We start from the raw sequence: 26,657 nt of genomic DNA on the forward strand, positions 1-26,657 counted from the left end.
GTGGTGGTGGGCGCCTGTGGTCCCAGCTACTCGGGAGGCTGAGGCAGGAGAATGGCGTGAACCTGGGAGGCAGAGCTTGGCTTGCAGTGAGCCAAGATTGCACCACTGCACTCCAGCCTGGACAGCAGAGCAAGACTCCGTCTCAAAAAAAAAAAAAAAAAAAAATATATATATATATATATAAAATCAGGCAGCAGATTAGGAAAAAAAAAAAAAGAAAAGTTTATCTTCTAATGATTGCTATTTGTCCAATAATTAGACATATTTTTTCTTAGTAGTATCAAAGTCATATATTATTTATTATGTGCAATATATATCCTACATATATCCTAAAACATCCAGGTTCAGATCAGATATTTTTATATTTACTGAACTTTGGTTCTACTGCAATTTTTGTACAACACACATATCCCTTTGCTCATTCATTCACGGTTTTGATATCCTAGATTAGTTATCTTTATATTCTAGCTGTAATATAGGAATTAAAGAAGATTTGCAAAAAGTAGCTGGGAACAGTGGCTCATACTTGTAATCCCAGCACTTTGGGAGGCTGAGGCAGGAGGATTGCATAAGCCAGGAGTTGGAGACCAGTCTGGGCAACATGGGGATACCTCGTCTCTATAAAAAATTTAAAAATTAGCTGGGGATGGTGGCAAGTGCCAGTATTTCCAGCTTCTAGGGAGGCTGAGGCAGGAGGATTGCTTGAGCCCAGGAGTTGAGGCTGCAATGAACCATGATGGAGCCACTGCACTGTATTCTGGGTGACAGAGTGAGACCCTGTCTCAAATTTTAAAAAGTGGCAAAAAGGAAAGTGAGGATTTTGCACATTAGCCCATGGGTTTTTTAAGGACTTTTACAAATACTTGAGATCTGGAAAAAAAAAAAAAGTCTCTAAAACAACCAAAGCAAATTAGGTATTTGATATGCTGTAGGATAGGGTAGTGGGGCTCCAAAGAAAATGTGCTTAGAACCTGTGCAAGTCTCCTGGGGAAATGATCTCCTATCTACTTTGTTCTTAGTCTACAGCTTGAGCTAACTGGGAGTATTGGCTGATACAGCACAATGCAGAATGGCAGAGAATTAGAAAGCTTAATGCTGAAAGCTATAGTGGAGACTCTCTATCAACGTTTTCAAACTGTGCCTCAGATGCAAAAGGAAGACAGAGGCAGTAGATTGCTGGTCCAATCCTTATAACTTCCTGTCATTACTGGTATCAGAGAAGCTCTACTTGGATCTATTTGAAGTACTGGGATTCTCTGTAGTTTTGTTTGAAAAATGAGTTCACAGCTTAATGTTAGAAAACCACTGATCTATTCTAACTTCATCATTTTAGTAAAGAGTGCTCTGAGGTTCAAATAATTTAAATAAATAAATTACCCAAGGTCTCCCAACTAGCTAGTAAAGCCAGATTTCCAGAATCCCATCCCAGTTCAAGACTATTTCTTCATGCAGAGACTGAGCTGTCCCGATCTCATGTTGACAGGTGTTGCTGCTATCTTGGGAGGCATTTGGGTTTTGCTAGAGCAGTTGAAGTATAGTTTCATCACCTGTTCCCATGTGCTGTTTTTCAGGCCAAGGCCACATTCTGGAACTTGAAGGATATCTTTTTGAAGGGCTCAGAGGACATCTGTGATGCTAACTAGGGGAATAAAAATCATTTTATCTCATTTTTATTACATGGGTTACCCTCCAACTTCCACCCCTTAACAGAAAGGGGTGTTCTCTTCTCTTAAGGGGTGGAACTTCCTGTTTCAATTTCCTGTTTCCCAATGAGGAAAATAAAAATAGCTAAAAAGAAACCTAATAAGCAAAAAATACAACAAAACCAGAAAGTATATACAGGAGTAAAAGAGTTTATTTATGATGGCAGAAGAATAACTAATGACCAAATATAATTTTATTAATCAACCATAAAGGCTGTAACTGCACTGTCTAATATGGTAGCCACTACCCACTTGGGGCTACTGCACACATGAAAGATGGCTGGTCCAAATTGATATGTCATAGGAGCATACAATACACACCAGAATTACGACTTAATATGAAAAAATAAAATAATATAAACTCTCTCAATAATTATTCTTTTTTGTTTGTTTGAGATGGAATCTTGCTCTTGTTGCCCAGGCTTGAGTACAATGGCACCATCTCGGCTCTCTGCAACCTCTGCCTTCTGGGTTCAAGCGATTCTTCTGCCTCAGTCTCCTGAGTAGCTGGGATTACAGGAACCTGCCACCACGCCTGGCTAATTTTTTGTATTTTTAGTAGAGATGGGGTTTCACCATGTTGGCTAGGCTGGTCTTGAACTCCTGACCTCAGGTGATCCACCCGCCTCAGCCTCCCAAAGTGCTGGGATTATAGGTGTGAGCCACTGCGCCCACCCTCAATAATTATCCATTTTATTGATTCACGTTGAAATGACAGTATTTTGAACATACAGAATTAAACAAGCCATATTACTAAAATTAATTTCACTTGCTTTTTTGCTTTTACTAGAAAAATTTCAATGACATGCTTAAATATAATGCTCACATTATATTTCTATTGGACAGCACTGGTCTGAGAGTAACTAACATATGTCCATAACAACTGAGCTGAGAAGGCCGGGGCTCATTACAGAAATAGCTTCCTACCTGCCTGGCCACAGACTAAGGTCTCCTTCAAAGAGCAGCTCCAGGCTCTGCACTCAGGCTTTCAGTGAAGGCCAGACACTTATGTACCTTCAGGGAGTGGTCATTACAGTTATTTCCTTAAGCGTAACTTGACTTTTACCTAGGGTTATGCAGTTTGGCTGGTTTTCAGGGTTATTAAATAACAGCTTAATGAGCAAACACCATTCAAATTGATTTTCAAGTTCCAGTTCTGTGGAGTGGAAGTAGAAAAACACAACACTCCCTGCAGTGAATTTCTACTGCCTCTAGACAAACAGAACTAGATCTTATAAGACCCAAAACAAATTAAAGGGTGTTGCTCAGAACTTTGCCAAATAGAAATCTCTGGAAGTTTTATTTTCTGACATCTCTAAAACAGATTTTTAATCAGGTAAAGACTTAATTTATGTTTAGTTTCACTGGAGACCCCTTTCGAAAGAGATGCTGATACGGTTTGTTCTGTGTCCCCACCCAAGTCTCACGTCGAATTGTGATCTCTACATGTTGAAGGTGGGGCGTGGGAGGTGACTGGATCATGGGGGTGGTTTTTAACAGTTCAGTATCATCCCCCTAGTGCTGTCTCATGACAGAATTCTCATGAGATCTGGTGGCATTTAACAGTGTGTGGCCCCTCCCCATTTGCTCCTTCTCTCTCTCCTGCTCCACCATGGGAAAACGTGCCTCATTCCCCTCTGCCTTCCTGATTGATTGTTTCCTGAGGCCTCCCAGTTACATTTCCTGTTAAGCCTGCAGAACTGTGAGTCAATTAAACCTGTTTTCTTTATAAATTACCCAGTCCCAGGTAGTTCTTTACAGGTGCCTGAGAGGAAACAAAGTTGAAGTTGGCTTACAATATACTTTCTCTCCCTTCTAAAAATCAAGTTTTGGATCTAGGAGAAATATGAGGCATTATACCGACAGCTGAAGTTTGATTAGCGTTGAAAATTGCTAGAGCTCTGAAGGCAAAAAAAAAAAGAGTAGTTATTAGAATTCTAAAAAACAAACAAAGCCAATACCCCAAACAAACAAACACATGTTGGTTTGAGGAGGCAGTGAGATAGAAATTCACATTTGAAATAGACCTGCAGTAGGCTCAGTAATGGGCCTCGAAGCCATACATAACTTAATCCCTGGAACCTGTGAGTACACAGCCACACAAGGGGCCTTGCGGATGTGTTAAATTAAGGATCCTGATAGCAGGAGATGAGCATGGCTTATTCAGGTGGGCCCTAAATGTAATTGCATAATCAAAAGGAAGCAGAAAGAGATTTGACCACACAAGTGGAGAAAGCACACACAGAGAAGGTAATGGGACCGCAGAAGCAGAGAGTGGAGTGAAGTAACATAAGCCACGAAATGCTGGCAGCCCCAGAAACTGGAAGAGGCAGGGAAGAATTCTCCCTTGGAGCTTCCAGGAGGAACCATTCCTGCAGACCCCTTGATTTTTGCCCTGTAAGACTCATTTCCAACTTCTGACGTCTAGAACTGTAAGAAGAGTAAACGTCTGTTGTTTTTAGCCACAACATTTGTGGCGACTTGTTACATATAGCAGCAACAGGAAATGAATAAAGGAGCCCAATGACTTACTTGGCAAAATTAATCTACAGGCTGAATATTTTTTTCCTTCACATTAATTTGTATAGGCTTAAAGCATAGAAAAAAGAAATCTCTAAGACAAAGTTCTTGGGAGAACACATCAGAGAAAATGTTCCAATCTGCATTTGCTCCTTTACTTCTGCTTATTTTTTATCCCATTCTCTAGCCTTCCTATTCCTTTCTTTCCTCTTTCCTTCCCTTTCCTTCCACCTTCAGCTAAGTAATCTTTCAGATGCAACTTTAGATTTACTTTTATGTCTGGCTTGGCAAACCTCCATAATGTTAACACAAACATTCCAGTTTCCCTTTAAGATACATATGGCGTGACAGTCAATAAATTTATCAGCTCTGCTTTATTGTAAATATTCCTTTATTCAATAAATAGGATTTACCAACTATGTCCTAGGCCCTGTGCTAGATTCTGGGCAAACAACAGTGAACAAAGTAGATGTTGTCCCTGCCTTTATTTACAGATTAGTAAAGGAGATAGACTAAAGTAAGTAAATAAATAAATGCATGAAATTACCAACTGTGGTTAAATGCTCTGACAGGCACAAAGAGAGTGCAACAACAGGGAGTAACAGAGCTGGCCTCTCTTGGGCAGTGGCATTTGTGTTGTAAAGGTGCTCTCCTTGTAAAGAGCAAGATGGGGGTGGAGAGAGCATCCCACATGGAGGGACCAGAGACCGGTAGGGAAAGAACTTACCAGTCAAGGAACTGCAACAAATCCCATCTGGGCAGAGCACAGGAGAGGGGAGGAGCTGTGGGACAAGATGAAGTGAGTGAGGCAGGCAGGGGACAGATGACACAGGGGTTTAAGGAATATCTCTGTTCCCTTCTCTCTTAGTGAACAGACTGAAATGTCAGGAACTAGGAAGCCTCTAGCAAGAAATATGCTAATAATTGAATCTTTGCCGGTACAGATGCACTCCTTAAAGTTTGCAAAGTTTATCTCGATATCCTCTACCCTTTAAGAAGTCCTTTAAACCACTATCAATTAACATTTTGGTGAGAATTAGTTTTCTGGACTCTTTTTATGTATTCAACAGTCATTGCATGCCGTCTTTGTGCCAGACAACCGTTTGGGGTGCTATATGTGTTCTGGGTGTTGAGGATTGGCACGCCCCATCTCTCCTCTCATGGAGCCCAGGTATGGTAAAGTGCTATGAGGTAAAATGACAGGGAGCCAATAAAAGTGTGTCACAGGTTCTGGCCTGACCTGAGCAAAGGAAGAAGGCTTCAAGGCAGAAGTAGCACTTAAGCAGGGAAGTGAATGATGCCAGGCTGGTTAACACGTTGGTGTGGGTATAGAGGGAGAAGGAAGAGGGGTATTCCAGGAAGAAAGGGTCCTATAGGTTCAGCATACTAGAGAAGCTTCAAGAAGTCCAATGTACTACCCCTGCAGTGGGGAGAGTGAAGGAGAGAATGGAGGAAAGGGAACCTGAGGGGTAACTGCAGTGGAGTGCAGGGTTTTGGATGTGCTGGTAAATGCATTTGGACTCTAGGAACAGAGAAAGTGTTAACAGGTTATAAGCAGATGAGTGATAGTATCGAGTCTGCATTAAAAAAAACAAAAACAAAAAAACAAAAAAACAATCACAGGCCGGGCGCGGTGGCTCACACCTGTAATCCCAGCACTTTGGGAGGCCGAGGTGGATGGATCATGTGATCAGGTGATCAAGACCATCCTGGCTAACATGGTGAAATGCGATCTCTACTAAAAATACAAAAAATTACCCAGACGTGGCACGTGCCTGTAGTCCCAGCAACTTGGGAGGCTGAAACAGGAGAATTGCTTGAACCTAGGAGGTGGAGGTTGCAGTGAGCTGAGACCATGCCACTGCACTCCAGACTGGCGACAGAGTGAGTCTCTGTCTCAAAAAAAAAATCATTACATATTGGTGTGGAGAAGGGGACTGGAGGTAAAGAAGAATGAACTCGAGAGAACATTCAGGAGATGATTACTGACATCTAGGCAAGAGACGATGGTGGCTTAGAAGAGAATGATGGCAGTGGAGATTCCTAATTGCAGAACCTACTTGATCTTTGCATCTATGCTTATTCACAATTCAGGTTGAATATAAAGCATTTAGCAATGGTATTTGGTATTATTCACATCTTGGGTATGATTTTTATTCCTTTTCAAGAAGCAGAATTTTATTTTTTATATAAGTGAAGCTAATTTCAACTTCAAGTCCCCATTCTTCTGGAAGCTAAACATTTGCTTTTAGTCAATTTGAGGTCTCTCCATTCCTTCCTCAGTATTACAGCTTAATTAGAAGAGGGAGGTCTGTTTGGATCTTGTACAAGGTGGGTGTGGGTGGATACTCTGGTCTCCTTGCTCGTGCATCTACTCTGGAATCCACTGACACACCCTTGGTCCCATGGAGCCTATGATTTACTCAGACTTCCGCTGTACCCTTTTTGTCCCATCTTGATACTTTTCCAGGTCCACTGATCCCTACACCATGTCTCGACTATTCTCTAAATGCTTAGAAAATGTCCTAATTCTTCTAAAACAATCTGGCTGTGGGTAACATCTGAGGCTGTCTCAGCCCTGCTACATCAACATGCCAAGTATACCTCTTCTTCTCTAGAACCCGGCTGGTGTGCAGGACCAATAGTTTCTTACTGGATCTTGGGAACAGATTCAAGAGATATTTAGAAGGAAAAAAAGGATTATCTTTGATGATTCATATATATCAGAGGTGAAGTTTCAGGAAGGAGTCCCCCCGCCTTTTTTTTTGTATGGGGAACAGGATGCTATCTTTTAATGAGACAGGAACCTTGGAAAAGGAGCAGATGTAGTGCATGGGCTGGAGTCATGAGGTCACTTTTGAACACAATATGTGTGAGATATCCAAAAAGAGAGACTGAGGAAGTAGTTGGCATTGAGGGCAGGGATCTGAAGCTTGGACGAGACGTCTGGGGTTGAGAATACACAGGTTTTTTGTTTGTTTGTTTTGTTTTGTTTTCTTTTCTTTTCAGTGTAAAATCGGGGGTAATGGAAGCCATGGGACAGACATCATGGGATTCCCTGGAGAAAGAGAATATAGAACAAAATGAGAAAAGGGATTGAGGAAATATCTCTGAGTAATATTTAAGGATTGGCTAGGAGATGGAAAACCTGCAAAATAATCATGGAGGTAAGAGGAAAACAAGGAGAATGTCATGAAACAAAAGCTACAGAAGTGAGTGCTTCCAGAGCGTAGGGGTGGTTAACAGTGTTAAATGCCACCGCCAAGAAGTCAAGTAAGATGAAAACTGAAAAGTATCCTTTGGATTTAGAAGTTACTGGTTATCTCAGAAAAAGCAGTTCCAAGGTATGAAAGAGGCAAAAGCCAAGTTGAAGAGTCTACTTTGAACATGTGGGGCATTCACAGAAACTTCAGAAATCATGCCTTTCTAGGAGAAGTAAACTGGCCCTGTAGTAAAGGTTACTCTAAATTCACTCCAACAAAGCTTAAGAACAAGTTTCCAAAGACTCAAGCTAATGCACAAGTAAATTAGTTGCCTGCTAGAAAAAACTCTACCACCCCTTAAGACAACAAATTCCAATGCTCAATAAAAAAATTTCAGTATCCAATAAGAAACTTACAGTATCCAATAAGAAATTACTATATATGAGAAGAAGTAGGAAACTGAGACCTATAACCAGGAGAAAAATTAGTCAATAGAAACAAATCCAGAAATGAAGAGATGATAGAACAGCAGATGAGGGGACAAGGACTTAAAGTTAGTTATTGTAAATATGTTCATGTATTTAAAGGAAAATGAATATAATGAGCAGTGGAAGCTATTAAAAAAATACTACAAGCAATCATATCAAAGTTCTTTTTTCATAAGACTCCCCCTCCAACCAATGCTATAACCAGCCCTCTCGCCTCTTTTCTGTAAAGTATTTTGTTTCATGTAACTTTGTACTTTTGGTTCTCTGTATGCAAGTATTTTAAAATTTTCTTGGGAAACATATCATATATATTCCTAAAGAAAGAATATATATTCTCTTGAAAGGTGCCAGAGAAGTAGGGAGGTGGGTATGATTGTGATTGAACTCCAGATGCCCCTCTGTCCTAAACAGCCACTGTTTGTAGGAAGTTTGAGACTTCCTGGTCTCCTACAGAGCAGCTGGCTGGGGCTCAAGGGACACACCTTGGTGTTTCAGGTCCATCTGTCTGATTGGCCCATCTGACCCTGAGGTGTAATAATCCTGAGCCTCACTGAAGCAGGTTGTCATAACTCCTTTTTTCCTCTTTTAAACCCTTCCTTGGGAGCTTTAAGGGCACCTTTTAAGGTACCCTTAAAATTAAAAGAGAAATATATATATATTTTTAAAAGAGAAATATTAATGAAAAGGAAAACATTAAACTTCAAGAACTCATATGAAATATTTGTGAAAATCTTTATCACAGCTAAGTTGGGCTTAAGTCAAATCAAACAATTTAGGATTAACGGAGAAGGGCTGAGTCTTCTCTCCTTGCTGCGCATCCGCATCAAGGAGGTGTAAGTTTTTCCTAAAGATATTCATCCCATTAACATTGATATCAAAGATGAATTTGCAAATTTGAAATCTCTCATATTGTCAGCTTTTCTAAATATGTTCATATGGTGGAGAACTCACGAGGCTTACATTACTTTAGTCCATGGATCACTTTATAAACACTACTAAGCTTAAACTTTAAAATTATAAATTATTGGACACATTTTTACTTAGAATTGTTAACTGGAAATTCATTTATTTCTGCCCTGTTCCATGCCAGTAAGGGAATTAGAGATCATGTTTTTACCTACTCCCCAGATGAAGGAAAATAGAAACGTGGGTCTCAGTTGAATGCACCAAGCTGTCATGCTCATATTTGGTGCCAGCTGGTCACCTGTTGGCAGTGCCAGTAGAGAGCCCTGGGACTAAATTCATCCTGCCTTCTACATCCAACATCAATAGACCATCTCTGTCAGAACGTCTATTCCCCGTGCAAACCACTTCATTAAATAGAAAACCTCTCTTTTTAAGTGATGTCTAGTTATCAGCTTGCATTTTAATATCTAACAAATTAAAAACTACATTAACTTTGAGGCAATATTTTTCCATTCTATGCTGTTTTAAGAGACACCCATCTTCTTGCAACAGAGCACAATTTTGTCTCACAAACACACAGCTGAAAAGGGCAGTGACAAAAGTAAGAATACAAAAATGAAACAAGTCACTTCACATATCTTTATTAGTTATTACTTCTATTAGTGCATTTTATGTCATAGATATTTTGTTCCTAAAATCTCATCTTCTTTATTTTTCCTTCACCTACCTTAGTTCTTATTTTATCCTCAATGGGCATGTCTCCACCATGGAAGGAAGATGAAGAAATAGAAAACTGGTCACCAGGACACTGTAAAAAGCAAGTGACACATCATTAGAAACACAGTCATTTAACAGATCAGGCTGAGAATATATCATTAACAACCCAGACAGAAGATCATCATCTTCCATCATCATTTGAAATTAAAAAGTACCTCCAAAGGAATTGTTTACTGCTTCGCCTGCAAAAAGTGCTACAAACAGTAAACCAAAGAGACAAAACAGCCTTTAGTGGATTGTTAGAGCACTTAAGGAGGTGTAAATTGTAATTAGCCATATGCTAGACTTTCACAGTCCAATAAGAAATATGCCTGATGGTACAGCATCTCCCTGGCCCAGTTTTTCAGGTCAAAAGCAGAATGGCTGTTCAGTAAGGAATAAGCCACAAAGGAGAGCTACAAAACTGTTCCATTCTCTGGCATCCAACACAACAGGTCAGAACTCTTTCTGCACATGTTTGTGATGGCAGTCATGTTGCTGAGTTGCTCTGGATGCCCACCTAGAGTTTCTGTGTTCGAAGGTGGGAGGGAAGGCCCTGTTCAGCTCAAGTGGCAACCCTAAAATCATTGTGGGTCACAGGACACATTAACCCTGTTCACAAAGGAATCAGAGCGCAAATGTGTTACAAAGATAATGCTGTTCTATGTTAATATTGACAAAGTGGTTCAGAGCTGGGGACCTATATATCTGAGAGTGGTCTCAGGTACTGGCAGAACAAAACACAAACTTTTGAGAACTTGGTTTCATGTACTTCTCTGTTGACTGTGTGACTTTCAGTATGTCTCTTAACCATCTTTAGCATATTTTTTAACTTCCCATAGCCTTAATTTATCATTTTTATCATATGGGGGTTGGACTTGGTGATTTTTTTAAAAAGCGGCATTCAAAATATATTTGTGTATGAGTGCACATTTTCCTGTACCCTCATATTTCTGAGAAATCCCATCACTTTAATTGGCTTTGCAAAAGGTTCAGGGACTAAGAAAAGATGAAGGAATAATCTTGGCTCTGGCAGATTAACTGTAGGAGTAGAAAATGAAACAGAATATTCAAAGTCTTGTGCTGGAACAAATAACTTTCAGGATTTGATTTGCATTGTTTGGCTGAGAATAAGATGCTTCTTATGCAAATGAAGACTGATAAAGGATGAGTTTATATTGTTTAAAATGCAATATGATCTTTTGGCTCAAAGAGCTGTATGCCAGTAAATTAGGGATTAATTTGGTTCTGAAAATCATGCAAATTCTCTTTGTGAATTTGTGCATTAATGTAACTTTCTACTAAGTGATTTTCACTAGAGGGAGATAAGATTTGGCTACATTCTTAAGGCAGCTAAACACAGGGACAAGAGCCATGAGAAAGAAGAAGACTTAATGGATATCATCCTTATAAAAATCTATTTGGTTCACATTGCTATCGGTTTTTTGGTTTATTATTTTATTATTAATTTTGAGACAGAGTCTTGCTTTGTGACTCAGGCTGGAGTGCAGTGGTACGGTCAGGGCTCACTGCAATGTTGACCTCCCTGGCTCAAGAGATCCTCCCACCTCAGCTTTCCAAGTAGCTGGGATTACAGGTGCATGCCACCGTGCCCGGCTAATTTTTTAAAATATTTTGTACAGATGAGGTCTCATTATGTTGCCCAGGCTAGTCTTGAATGCCTGGACTCAAATGATCCTTCCACCTTGGCCTCCCAAAGTGTTGAGATTACAGGCGTGAGTCATAAGGCCTGGATATCACATTGCTTATGTTTTTATTTCATGATCAGATAATAGAGCAAGTGTGCAATTTCCACAATCTACAACTTCATTCTCTTTCTCCTTGCCATCACCCCACCCATCCCACCTAGAACTGCTGCCAAGAAGGAAAAGTCTTCACTGGAATGCAAGCTCCACAAGCGAGAATTTTTGTCAGGTTTAACACTGTATTATCTCTAGAACAGTGCTCAGTACAGAGTAGGTCCTCAGCAACCATGTGTTGAATGCATTCCAATACTGATGATTTTCAGAATGGTTTAGGATTTGTGACCTCTCCTTTCTGAGCCTGAGTAGATTAAGTGTATCAAACTTGATTCTCTGTAATCTACTTAGGTTTCCTATTTTCTAAAGGCAATGGAGAGGGAGAGAGATCATTATGGCAGACGGGAGGCAGAACTAGATGATTCAGATGGACAGAGCAGCGTGCGGAGGCTTGCGTTGTGAATTTCAGCTCCAGATCGACTGCAAGAACAAGCCAGCAATCCCGAGAGGATCCACAGACCCTCTGAAGGAAGCTGACTGCTCCTGCAGGACCCAGGAGATACCCCAAATACTCAGCCACAGCAAGACCCCCACAAGGAGAGTCTGAACTCAGACAGGCCTAGCCCTGACCCCACCTGATGGTCCTTCCCTACCCACCCTGGTAGCTGAAGACAAAGGTCATATAATCTTGGGAGTTCTAGGGCCCCACGCACCATCCATTCCTCTCCATACTACCTACCATAGCTGATGCTCTCTGGAGGAGGCCAACCAGCACAAAAATAGAGCATTAAACCACCAAAGCTAAGAACCTTCATGGAGTTCATTGCACCCTCACTGGAACAGGCTCTGGTATCCATGGCTAAGAGACCCAGAGACAGTTTTACATCACAGGACTCTGTGCAGACAACCCCCAGTACCAGCCCGGAGCCAGGTCTCCCTGGGTGGCTAGACACAGAAGAGAGACAACTATCACTGCAGTTTGGCTCACAGGAAGCTACATACATAGGAAAAGGGGGAGAGTACTACATCAAGGGAACACATCGTGGGACAAAAGAATCTGAACAACAGCCTTCAGCCCTAGACATTCCCTCTGACAGAGCCTACCCAAATGAGAAGGAACCAGAAAATCAACTCTAGTTACAAGGCTCTTTAACACCCCCCAGAAATCACACCAGTTCACCAGCAATGAATCCAAACCAAGAAGAAATCCTTGATTTACCTGAAAAAGAATTCAGAAGGTTAATTATTAACCTAATTAGGGAGGCAACAGGGAAAGACAAAGCCCAATGCAAGGAAATCCAAAAAATGATACAAGAATTGAAGGGAAAAATATTCAAGGAAAATAGCTTAAAGAAAAAAACAGTAAAAAATTCAGGGAACATTGGAGACACTTATAGAAACGCAAAATGCTCTGGGAAGTCTCAGCAACAGAATTGAACAAGTAGAAGAAGGAAATTCAGAGTTCGAAGACCAGGTCTTCGAATTAACCCAATCCAACAAAGGCAAATAAAAAAGAATAAGAAAATATGAACAAAGCCTCCAAAAAAAGTCTGGGATTATGTTAAGTAACCAAACCTAAGAATAATTGGTGTTCCTGAGGAAGAAGAGAATTCTAGAAGCTTGGAAAACATTTTGGGGGAATAATCAAGGAAAACTTCCCCCACCTTGCTAGAGACCTAGACAACCAAATACAAGAAGCACAAAGAACACCAGGGAAATTCGTCACAAAAAGCTCATTGCCTAGGCACATTGTCATCAGGTTATCTAAAGTTAAGACGAAGAAAAGAATCTTAAGAGCGGTGAAAGAAGCACCAGGTAACTTACAAAGGAAAATCTATCAGATTAACAGCAGATTTCTCAGCAGAAACCCTATAAGCTAGAAGGGATTGGGGCCCTATCTTCAGCCTCCTCAAACAAAACAATTATCAGCCAAGAATTTTGTATCCAGTGAAACTAAGCATCATATATGAAGGAAAGATACGGTCTTTTTCAGACAAACAATCGGTGAGAGAATTTGATACTGCCAAGCCACCACTACAAGAACTGCTAAAAGAAGCTCAAAATCTTTAAACAAATCCTGGAAACACATCAAAACAGAAACTCTTTAAAGCATAAATCACACAGGACCTATAAAACAAAAAAACAAGTTAAAAGGCAAAAACATCAAAAAATCCAAGGTACACAGGCAAAAAATAGCACAATGAATGCAATAGTAACTCACATCTCAATACTAACATTGAATGTAAATGGCCTAAATGCTCCACGTAAAAGATACAGAACCTCAGCATGGATAAGAACTCACCAGCCAACTACCTGCTGCCTTCAGGAGACTAAACTAACACATAAGGACTCATATTAACTTAAAGTAAAGAGCAGGGGGAAAGGCATTTCATGCAAATAGACACCAATTGTGAGTGGGGTAGCTATTCTTATATCTAACAAAACAAACTTTAAAGCAACAGCAGTTAAAAGAGACAAAGAGGGACATTATATAACAGTAAAAGGCCTTGTCCAAGAGGAAAATATCACAATCCTAAACATATATGTGCCTAACACTGGAGCTACCAAATTTATAAAACAATTACTAATAGACTTAAGAAATGAGATAGACAGCAACATAATAATAGTGTGGGACTTCAGTACTCCACTGACAGCACTTGACAGGTCATCAAGAAAGAAAACCAACAAAGAAACAATGGATTTAAATGACACCTTGGAACAAATGGACTTAATAGATATATACAGAACATTTCATCCAACAACCACAGAATACACATTCTATTCAACAACTCATGGAACTTTCTCCAGGATAGACCATACGATAGGCCATAAGAGTCTCAAAACATTTAAGAAAATTGAAATTATATCAAGCACTCTCTCAGACCACAGTGGAATAAAAAGGGAAATCAACTTCAAAAGGAACCTTCAAAACCATGCAAATACGTAGAAATTAAATAACCTGCTTCTGAATGAGCATTGGGTCAAAAACAAAATCAACGTGGAAATTAAAAAATTCTTCAAACTGAATGACAGTAATGACACAACCTATCAAAATCTCTGGGATACAGCAAAGGCGGTGCTAAGAGGAAAGTTCATAACACCAAATGCCTATATCAAAAAGACTGAAAGAGCACTAACTGATATTCTAAGCTCACACCTCAAGGAACTAAAGAAACAAGAACAAACCAAACCCAAACCCAACAGCAGAAAAAAAAAAAACAAAAAAACCCAACATGATCAGACCAGAACTAAATGAAACTGAAACACACAAAAAAATACAAAAGGTAAATGAAACGAAAAGCTGGTTCTTTGAAAAGATAAATAAAATTGATAGACCGTTAGCAAGATTAACCAAGAAAAGAAGAAAATCCAAATAACCTCATTAAGAAATGATGCAGGAGATATTATAACAGACACCACTGAAATACAAAAGATCATTCAAGGATACTATAAACACCTTCACACACATAAACTAGAAAACCTAGAAGAGATGGATAAATTCCTGGAAAAATATAACCCTCCTAGCTTAAATTAGGAAAAATTAGATACTCTGAACAGACCAATAACAAGCAGTGAGATTGATATGGTAATTAAAAAATTACTGTTTGTGACCAGCCTGACCAACATGGTGAAACCCCATCTCTACTAAAAATACAAATTCAGCTGGGTGTGGTGGTGCATGCCTGTAATCCCAGCTACTTGGGAGGCTGAGGCAGGAGAATCGCTTGAACCCGGGAGATGGAGGTTGCAGTGAGTTGAGTTCGCACCATTGCACTCCAGCCTGGGCAACAAGAGCGAAACTGTCTCAAAAAAAAAAAAAAAAAAAGGTTACCAACAAAAAGTGTCTGGGACCAGACGATTCACAGCAGAATTCTAGCAGATATTCAAGGAAGAATCGGTACCAATCCTTTTGACACTATTCCACAAGACAGAGAAAGAACGAACCCTCCCTAATTCATTCTATGAAGCTTGCATTACCCTAATACCAAAACCAGAAAGGACAAAACCAAAAAAGAAAACTACAGACCAATATCCTTGATGAACATAGATGCTAAAATCCTTAACAAAATATCCATCCTGGCTAACACGGTGAAACTCCGTCTCTACTAAAAATACAAAAAATTAGCTGGGCGTGGTGGCGGGCGCCTGTAGTCCCAGCTACTCTGGAGCCTGAGACTGGGAAATGGCATGAACCCAGGAGGTGGAGCTTGCAATGAGCTGAGAGGGTGCCACTGCACTCCTGGCCTGGGTGACAGAGCAAGACTCCAAAACAAAACAAAACAAAACAAAACAAAAAACTAGCTAAGCAAATCCAACAACATATCAAAAAGATAATCCACCACAATCAAGTGGGTCTCATACCAGGGATGCGGTGATGGTTTAACATATGCAAGTCAATAAATGTGATACACAACATAAACAGAATTAAAAACAAAAATCACACTATCATTTCAATAGATGCAGAAAAAGCATTTAACAAAATCCAGCATCCCTTTATGATTAAAGCTCTTGGCAAAATTGGCATATGAGGGACATAATCTCAATGTAATAAAAGCCATCTACAACAAACCCACAGCCAACATAATACCAAATGGGGAAAAGTTGAAAGCATTCCCTCTGAGAACCGGAACAAGGTAAGAATGCCCACTTTCACCACTCCTCTTCAACATAGTACTGGAAGTCCTAGCCAGAGCAGTCAGACAAGAGAAGGAAATAAAGGACATCCAAATCAGTAAAGAGGAAGTCAAACAGTCAGTGTTTGTTGACCATGTGATCATTTACCTCGAAAACCCTAAAGACTCCTCCAGAAAGCTCCTAGAAATGATAAAAGAATTCAGCAAAGTTTCTGGATACAAGATTAATGTACACAAATCAGTAGCTTTTCGATACAACAACAGCGACCAAGCAGAGAATCAAATCAAGAACTCAGCCCCTTTTCCAATAGCTGCCAAAAAATTAAAATATTTAGGAATATACCTAACGAAGGAGTCAAAAAATCTCTACAAGGAAAACTACAAAACACTGCTGAAAGAGATCATAGACGATACAACAACTGGAAACACATCCCATGCTCATGGATAAGTAGAATCAATATTGTGAAAATGACCATACTGCCAAAAGCAATCTACACATTCAGTGCAATCCCCATCAAAATACCACCATCATTCTTCACAAAATTAGAAAAAACAATTCTAAAATTCATATGGAACCAAAAAAGAGCCCGCATACCCAAAGCAAGTCTAAGCAAAAAGAATAAATCTGGAGGCATCACACCACCTGATTACAAACTATACTATAGGGCCATAGTCAACAAGACAGCATGGTACTGGTATAAAAATAGGTACATAGACCAATGGAACAGAATAGAGAACCCAGAAATAAACCCAAATACTTACAGCAAACTGATCTCCAAGAAAGCAAACAAAAACATAAAGTGGGGAAAGGACACCCTTTTCAACAAATGGGGCTGGGATAATTGGCTAGCCACATGTAGGGGAATGAAACTGGATCCTCATCTCTCACCTTATACAAAAATCAACTCAAGATGGATTAAGGACTTAAATCTAATACCTGAAACTATAAAAATTCTAGAAGACAATACTGGAAAAACCCTTCTAGACAGTAGCTTAGGCAAGGATTTCATGACCAAGAATCCAAAAGCAAATGCAATAAAAACAAAGATAAATAGTTGAAACTTAATTAAACTAAGGATCTTTTGCACAGCAAAAGGAACAGTCAGCAGAGTAAACAGACAATCCACAAAGTGGGAGAAAATCTTCACAATCTATACATCTTACAAAGGACTAATATCCAGAATCTACAATGAACTCAAACGAATCAGTAGGAAAAAGCAAACAATCCCATCAAAAAGTGGGCTAAGGACATGAATAGACAATTCTCAAAAGAAGATATACAAATGGCCAACAAACATGAAAAAATGCTCCCCAGCACTTTGGGAGGCTGAGGCGGGTGGATCATGAGGTCAGGAGATCGAGACCATCCTGGCTAACATGGTGAAACCCCATCTCTACTAAAAACACAAAAAAATTAGCTGGGTGTGTTGGTGGGCACCTGTAGTCCCAGTTACTAGGGGGGCTGAGGCAGGAGAATGGGGTGAACCCGGGAGGCAGAGCTTGCAGTGAGCTGAGATTACGCCACCACACTCCAGTCTGGGCAACAGAGCAACAGAGCAAGACTCCGTCTCCAAAAAAAGAAAAAAAAAATGTTCAACATCACTAATGATCAGGGAAATGCAAATCAAGACCGCAATGTGATACCACCTTACTCCTGCAAGAATGGCTATAATCAAAAAATCAAAAAACAGTAGATGTTGGCGTGGGTGCAGCGATCAGGGAACACTTCTACATTGCTGGTGGGGATGTAAACTAGTACATCCCCACCTACATATGGAAAACAGTGTGGAGACTCCTTAAAGAACTAAAAGTAGAACTACCATTTGATCCAGCAATACCACTACTGGGTATCTACCCAGTGGAAAAGGAGTCATTACATGAAAAAGATATTTGCACCCTCAGGTTTATAGCAGCACAATTGCAAAATCATGGAACCAATGCAAATGCCCATCAATCAATGAGTGAATAAAGAAACTGCGGTGTATATATATATGATGTAATACTACTGAGCCATAAAAAGAAATGAATTAACTGCATTTGCAGCAACCTGGATGAGATTGGAGACTATTATTCTAAGCGAAGTAACTCAGGAATGGAAAACCAAACATCGTATGTTCTCACTGATATGTGGGAGCTAAGCTATGAGGACGCAAAGGCATAAAAATGATACAATGGACTTTGGGGACTTGGGGTAAAAGAGTGGGAGGGCGTCGAGGGATAGAAGACTACAAATGGGGTGCAATGTATACTGCTTGGGTGATGGGTGCACCAAAATCTCACAAATTACAACTAAAGAACTTAGTCACGTAACCAAATATCACCTGTACCCCAATAACTTATGGGAAAAAAAACAACCCAGAAATAAGAATAAATAAAAATGGAAAAAAATAAAAGCAATGCAAATTGCTGGTTTTAATTTAAAAAGCCCAGTTGGCTTTGAGATTTTTGATATAGGTCATTGTCATCCTTGTGCAATACTCAACCAATAGAAGTGGTTCTGGAAGTTCCAATAAGCATCTATATTTTAATCCTGGGAAACTGTGAGGCATTTGTGCCTGCATAGGCCAAGTTTTTCATCCATTCTACTGAATCACTCTATTTATTGACTCCATGAATATAGCAAATTCATCATGTCACTCAGTATTCCCTAGTTATATAACTCTCCCATGTAAGAAATAGCATCGGTAACAGCAACAAAAACAGTAACAACACTGACGTTTTCATTACATATGGGCACTCAGAAACGAATCTGCTGAATTAAATGAATGCACTATTATCTAAGCTTAGTGCCTCTTGGAAAACATGTAAAATTGGACTCTTAGCAAGCAGTATCTAAATTCAAATATAATTAATGGTTAATTTTCCTTATATTTCATATCTCTCTACCTTAACCTCCTGAATTTTATACCTAACTCTATTTATACTCTTTTGTTTTATTGCTAAGGTTTGAGACCTGGAAATGGCCAATGTCTCCATATTAAATGTAGATCTATATTAATATGTTTTTCACCCACTTAACAATCTTTTTGAACGACCATTGTTGGTTTGGAAGACCAGATGACGTTCACCTCACTGCTAACTCCATTTTCTTTTTGCTTCTCTTCCCTTTGTCTTTTGCTCCTTCTTCCCAGGCATCTACCCACAAAATCTCCTGACTCCCTAGTGATTTGTTTCTTCTCATCATATCTGCTATGTTTATATCAACTTAATGTTGACAGAGGTATATGTACTTTAGCTATCTTTATTAAGGCATGGTGCTGTGACATTCTAACTGTAAAGTGTTATCTCAGCATGAAAGAAGGCTTATGAAGAGGGAGGAATGTTCTTCAGGTTTTTTTTTTAAAAAAAGGCAGTGCATTTAGGCTGGGATAGAACACTGATTTCCAAGGATTTCTAACAATATGTGACATCTAGAAAGTCTATTATCTTACACACGAAATTTCAGTAGCCATCTGGGACACCAAATTACCAATGAAACAACAGACATGACACAGTAGTAAGGTGCACAGGTTTTGTAATTAAAAAAAAAGAACATGATCATGATTGATTATATTTGCTCCCAAGATTTATGTAACTGATCAAATTAAGTTAATCTTTTTTTCTCTCATGGATCAAACAGTATCTTTGATAGATGCTATATTGCAAACATTATTTTAATTTATTATTACTTAAAAAAAACCCAGATGTTAATTATTCTTCAGTGATACCAAAAAAAAAAAAAAAAAAAAATACAGATACTATAAAGTTATGGAAGAAAAGGATTTAAAAAGAAAAATGAGAAAAAATGGTTAGCTGGAGAAAATATGCTCTCAAAAATGGAACTCTTTGCTAAGAGGCACAGATGCAATACCTTGAACCTCAGGAGAGATTTAATTAGTCCAGCTCTTCCTTGGGCGCATGCTCAGAAGCTTTGGTGCTGTCTGTAAATTAGGGCAAGGAAATCCAGCAGGGGCCTGGGTGGGTTAAGGGGGAAGGGCAGAATCTTAAAGGGGCAATGACCATTTAAAGGAGCAATGCCTGTCAGTCTCACTGTTCTTATTGTAGGCTCCTGAACCTGTCACCACAAACTAATCCACCTTCTGTGTTGCCTGTCTCAGTTAATAGCACCTCCACTCCCCAAGTATGGCTACAATGACTAAACATGGGAGTTGTTCATGATTTCTCCCTTTTTTTGTACCTGCAAAATGTCAATTTTGCTGATTTTTACCTTAAATTTGACTTCACTTTTCCATTCCTGTTATCATTGTTCTGTTTTAAGCCCTCATTGGGTCCTGTTTGGGCCACTACAATAATGTCTTAACTGGTGTTATATGCATTTTCCACTGCTGTCAAATCATCTTTTAAAACTCACATCACTCCAACTTAAAACACTTCAGTGGTTCCCATCACCTGTAGGAAAAAGTTCCAGCCCCTTCCTGGTCTCTGTCAATGCATCCGACATCATTTCAGACACTCCCCAGATTGTACTTTCTGTTCTCACAATCATCAATTACTTCTGGCATGTAGATCCCAATACAAGGTAAATAAACACTGAATATATAGAAGAGTTTTTGATGCACTTAAAATATATACTTTTAGGGAGTAAGATGAACTAATCTAACATCTAATTAACAATTTATTAATTGTATGTCATATAAAATATTAATTTATATATATTTTTCACTCAAACACATCATGGTGTCAAAAAAAAAAATCCTCAAAAGTTAAAAACATGACTCTCTTACCAATATAGAATGAATCTATGTCAAAGCTTTTATTCCATTCAATAATTGATGAGGGAACCAGCAGGATAAGCTGGTTCTAAGAGCATTTGAAGAAATTATTATTTACACACAAAAAAGAATGCTAGAGTAGGATTGCTAGATTAGATACAAAACCCGTTAATGTCCTACAGGGTAATGAAATCATAGATTATCCTTCTTATTCAACATAATCACTTACATCTCTACCACATACTAAAAAAATCTATAAGTTGACAACTCACTGCACAGTGCCTGAGCTCTTATTAATATAGTAAATAGTAAAGTCAAATGCAGGAACATTCTCCTATAGAATTAAATAATCCTGGGGCCAACTGGTTAAACAATGCTCCATTACTACATTAAAAAACACACCCACGGCTGGGCGCAGTGGCTCATGCCTGTAATCCCAGCACTTTGGGAGGCCGAGGCAGGTAGATCACCTGAGGTCAGGAGTTCGAGACCAGCCTGGTCAACATGGTCTCTACTAAAAATAAAAAATTAGCCAGGCATGGTGGTGGGTGCCTGTAATCCCAGCTACTTGGGAGGTTGAGGCATGAGAATCGCTTGAACCTGGGAGGCGGAGGTTGCAGTGAGCTGAGATCGCACCACTGCACTCCAGCCTGGGTGACAGAGTGAGGCTCCATCTCAAGAAAACAAACAAACAAACAAACAAACAAAAAACCCACACCCACCTCTTCTTGCTTTCTTATTATTTCCAAGTTTAGGATAATTTTTCTTAACAATGAAAGTAAAACTTCACATGAATCTTCTACGTCAGTGTTTTTGGCTTCATGATCGTCTCTTCTTGGGTCAACAAAGTTTTCCAGAACACAACATCTTTAGGTCTTTCTAAGTTTTCTCAGATACAGTAGTACCCTTGGAATCTTGTGTAGGTTTTTATCCAGTTTGAAAAGGAGAGAGATATATTAGATAATTACAAACACTGGAAAAGTGCATAGTTCTGTGGATGTTAAAAATGTAGGAATAACTATCAAAATAATAATAATCTGTAGCTCTTCAAAAGAGCAAAAGAGAGAGAGGCAGTATAAAAATAGCTTTAACAATCTAACAGATGGCCAGAAAGGAAAAAGAAGATGATAAACAGAAAACAAAATAAGTTGGTAGAAAGAATTTCTGATATAATGCTCCCAATAAATATAAATGGATTTAACTCATCTATTAAAAGACAGAGATGGCCGGGTGCAGTGGCTCGTACTTGTAATCCCAGTGCTTTGGGAGGCCAAGGCAGGTGGATCATAAGGTCAGGAGATCAAGACCATCCTGGCCAACATGGTGAAACCCCGTCTTTATTAAAAACACAAAAATTAGCTGAGCGTGGTGGCATGTGCCTGTAATCCCAGCTACTCAGGAGGTTGAGGCAGGAGAATTGCTTGAACCAGGGAGTCGGAGGTTGCAGTAAGCCGAGATCATGCCACTGCACTTCAGCCTGGTGACAGAGTGAGACTCCGTCTCAAAACAATAAATAAATAAAAAATAAAAATAAAAATAAAATAAAAGACAGACACTATCAAATTGGATGGAAAAAAGAGTCCTCCTTTCATAAACATGCTGCTATGGTCTGAATGTTAGTGTCTGTCTTAGTCTGTTTGTGCTACTCTGACCGAGTATCACTGACTTGGTAATTTACAAAGAAAATAAATTTATTTATCACAGTTCTAGAGGCTGGGAAGCCTAAGACTAAGGTGCTAGCAGGTTTTTTGTCTGGTGAGGGCTGCACTGTCCAAAGAGGAGGAATATTATATCCTCACATGGCAGAAGGTGGAAGGGCAAACGGGACAAATTCCCTTGTCATGCCATTTTATACAGGCACCTAATCCCATTTATGAGGGCAGAACCCTCATGAGTAATTTAATTCCCAAAGGCCACACTTTCCAATACTGTTGCATTGGAAACATCTGAATTCTGGAGAGGAACATATTCAAACGATAGCATTCTGCCCCTGCCCCCCTCACCCAAATGTATGTCACATAAAAATATTTCATGTCAATAGCCCCCAAAATCTGAACTCATTCCAGCACCAACTTTATAAAGTATAAAGTTAAGAGATATGGGAACCAATGCATGGTTCATCCTGAGACAAATTCCTCCCCAGCTGTAAACCTATGAAATCAAACAAGTTATGTGCTTCCAAAACACAATAGTGTACAGGCATAGGATAGACACTGCTATTCCAAAAGGGAGAAATAGGAAAGAAGAAAGGGGTAACAGGTCCTCAGTAAGTCTAAAACCCAACAGGACAACCCTGCCTGGTTGCTTTGCTAGGAGCAGTTCCCACTTCAATTCTCACTGGTGAGGGTCACTACACACCTCCCAATACTCTTGCATTGAGAGCATCTGAATTTTGGCGGGGAAACATTCAAATGACAGCAGTGTCCCCCTAAATTACTGTTGGAACCTAATACCAAATGTGATAGTATTAAGAGGCAGGGCCCTTGAGAAGTGATTAAATCATGAGGGCTCCATCCTCATGAATGGGATTAGTGCCCTCATAAAAGACTCCGGAGAGCTCTCTTGTCCTCCTACTGTAAGGATGTGACAAGAAGGTGACATCTTTGAAGCAGAGAGCAGTCCTTCATTAGATACCAAATCTACTGGTGCCTTGATTTTAGACTGCCCAGCCTCCAGAAATGTGAGCAATAAATTTCTATTGTTTATGAATTATCCAATCTAAGGTATTTTGTTATAGGAGCCAAAATAGGCTAAGACACATGCCTTAAGCAGTGAGAAACTTAAAGGATGAACGTAAAAAGACGATATAAGAATAAAAAGATTACAAGGAAAATACAAACAATAGAAAAGGTGATGCAACAATATTGATATGAGACAAAATAAAAAAGGCCAAAAGCACTAAAAAGAGCTATTTCATCATGATAAAAAAAGATTCAATTAGTACCTTTATGAGCACGCAGAGACAGAGAACTTCATACACTCCAAAATGGTATTAATTGTGGAAAATTTTGATATATTTATTAAAAATTGATATATTCAGCAGATAAAAATTAAGTAATAATATAACTACTTGAATAAAATTAGATCAACAAGTTTGATTAATAGAGAACCTTGCACACAACAAGTGGAGAATATACGTTATTTTCAATACGTGTGAAACATTTTTTTTTTTTAAAAAAAGGGCCAGGGCTGGGCATGGTGAGTTACACCTGTAATCCCAGCACCCTGAGAGGCTGAGGTGGGTAGATTACTTGAGGTCAGGAGTTTGAGATCAACTTGGGCAATATGGCAAAAACCCATCTCCACAAAAAGTAAAAATTAGCCTTGGTGGTGTGTGCCTATAGTTCTATCTGCCTGGGAGGCTGAGGTGGAAGGATCATCTGAGCAGGGGAGGTTAAGGCTTCAGTGAGATGTGATCAAGTCACTGCACTCCAGCCTGGGCAACAGAGAAAGACACTGTCAAAAAAAAAAAAAAAAGAAAGAAAGAAAGAAAGAAAGAAAAAAGAAAAATCACATACTAGATCACACGAAAATTACAACAATTTCCAAGATTTAATATAATCTCTGTCTACAAAGCATATAAATTACAAACAACACTAAAAAGATGGTTAACAAAAAAAAAAAAAGCAACCTTTAATTGGAAACAAAAAATGCACTAAAAATAGCTCATTGGTTAAAGAGGAAATTACAATGTCATGAAATATTTAAAAGTAAAGACAAAAGTACCACATGACAAAACTTGTCGGATGGAGCAAAATCCTATAGAAAGGTAAGTACAGCCTTAAATATAATTATTTTATTTATTTATTTATTTTTGAGATGGAGTCTTACTCTGTTGCCCAGGCTGGAGTACAATGGCGCAATCTCGGCTCACTGCAACCTCCGCCTCCCAGGTTCAAGCGATTCTCCTGCCTCAGTCTCCTGAGTAGCTGGGACTATAGGCCTGTGCCACCACGTCCCGCTAATTTTTTATTTTTAATAGAGATGGAGTTTCACCATGTTTGCCAGGCTGGACTTGAACCCCTAACCTCAGGTGATCCACCTGCCTTGGCCTCTCAAAGTGGTAGGATCACAGGCGTGAGCCACTGCGCCCAGCCCCATATAATTATTCTTAAAAAAAAGAAACATTAGAAGCAAAGAAGCTACACTTTCAAGTCATGTGGCTAGTGAAAGAATTACAGAGTAACAAAAGTAAAAAAAAAAGGAAAGAATTCATATAATCTATGAAACAAAAAAGAAATAAAAAAATTCACAAAACTAATTCTTTAAAAAAATAATAAAGTAGACAAACCTCTGGCAAGACTGATAAGATTGGAACAACAAAGATGAACACTATTCAGAATGAAAAATGGGACCTAAACACAGTTAGACCCTTATTTTTAAAAACTCCAAGAGAACAATGTCAACAAGTTTATTCCAAAAACAATTTCTAAACTAGATAAAAAAGAATAATTTCTAGAAAAAAAGCGGTTCAAGAAGCAATGCAAAGCCATACAAATATATCTGGTTATACACATCTATCTTGACCTGTATCTATACATCTATAATAAACAGGCTCCCCCTGCAAAACAAGTTAAGTCTAGATGATTGCCGGAGAGTTTTACCAAACACTCACACTCATGTTATGAAAGCGCTATAAAATCTTACTGCCAAATCCAGACATGAGCATCAGGAAGAAAAGAAAATTATAGGCCTACTTCGCTAGTCACAGATGTAAAGTCCCTAGACAAAACACTAGCAAATTAAATTTGGCAATAAATAGCAATATCATGAGCAAGTATTAATAGGATTTATTCCAGTAAAGTTCAATATCAAAAAAACTATTACCATAATGTACCCGATTATCAGATTCGAGAAGAAAAACAATAGGATCATGTCAATAAATGCAAAAAGCACTTGTCAAACTTCAGCATTTATTAACAATGAAGATTCGTAGGAAACAGCCAAAGAAGGAAACTTTTTAACTATTAGTAGTACCTACACAGAAAACGTTTCCTTGAGAAAAAAATCTTAGAGTTTATAGTTTACAGTTTCCAACCCACTGATAAATTCAGTTACAGTGAGCATTCATTTAATTGCTAAAATAAGAAAGCAGTTGACCAGTAAAGCCTAGCTACCAATACGCTGCAACAGACATCACAATTAACGGAAAATTTTGGAAGCATAAGAAGGATGCTGGCAGGTCAAGGACATTAGTTGGTCGCCATTTCTATTCAATGTTAAACTAGGAGTCATGGTCTAGACAATGGAATACTATGCAGCTGTTAAAAAAGACAACACATAATAAACAAAAAAGAAAATGAGGTTAGGGAGTGTGGGCATGAGGGGACTAACGCGTCCCCCATGAGGGGACACCAGCGTCCCTTGGCCCTGCCACCCTTTTTTTTTTTTTTAAATAGAACCACGCTGTCACTGAGGCTAGAGAGTAGTGGTGTGATTTTGGCTCACTGCAGCCTCTTCCTGCCACCCTTTTTTTTTTTTTTTAACTTCCACCTGACAAACTGCCATTTATCCTTTAAATACCTTGGCAGGCATCACCTGCTGCCCCACAGATGAATCCTTCGTCTTTTGCACTTCCTTTGTACCTCGTGCGTACTTCTATAAGCAAATGTATCCGGCGGTTTTACAAGAATTTGCTTACCTACCAGTGTACTTAACCCATGGCTAGCACAGAGTAGGACTGGAAAGAAATGCTGCACAGACAGCACTTTTCCCTGAAGGCTCTAGGGCTCCCTGAGCCTCTGCATTAAACTGGTTTGGGCAAAAGGACAGGCATCGCTGAGAGCCGCAAGGCCGCCGGCCAGCTGCGGGGTCCCCTGTAGGCAGAGCCCTGAGTCACACGCGGACGCGGTCCGGGGGTTTCTTCTCAGGCCCTCAGCCCGGCCCACTTCCTCTTTCCTCACTTTAGAGGGAATACAGCGATCCCTCTCAAAACAAAACACACACCAAAACACCATTTTTTTTTTTTTTTTTTT

General features: G+C 39.3%; 1 long non-coding RNA gene across 1 annotated transcript in view; it reads right to left on the reverse strand.

The window, feature by feature from the left end:
- Positions 1–26,657, reverse strand: part of LOC105554371 — a 56,088-nt gene that overhangs the window by 28,464 nt on the left and 967 nt on the right. The window contains exon 2 of the long non-coding RNA XR_001008314.1: positions 9,548–9,628. This is a non-coding gene — a long non-coding RNA (uncharacterized LOC105554371). The remainder of the gene's footprint in view (positions 1–9,547; positions 9,629–26,657) is intronic.

The sequence above is a fragment of the Mandrillus leucophaeus genome, unplaced genomic scaffold, assembly GCF_000951045.1.
Source record: "Mandrillus leucophaeus isolate KB7577 unplaced genomic scaffold, Mleu.le_1.0 Scaffold64, whole genome shotgun sequence".
NCBI lineage: Eukaryota > Metazoa > Chordata > Mammalia > Primates > Cercopithecidae > Mandrillus > Mandrillus leucophaeus.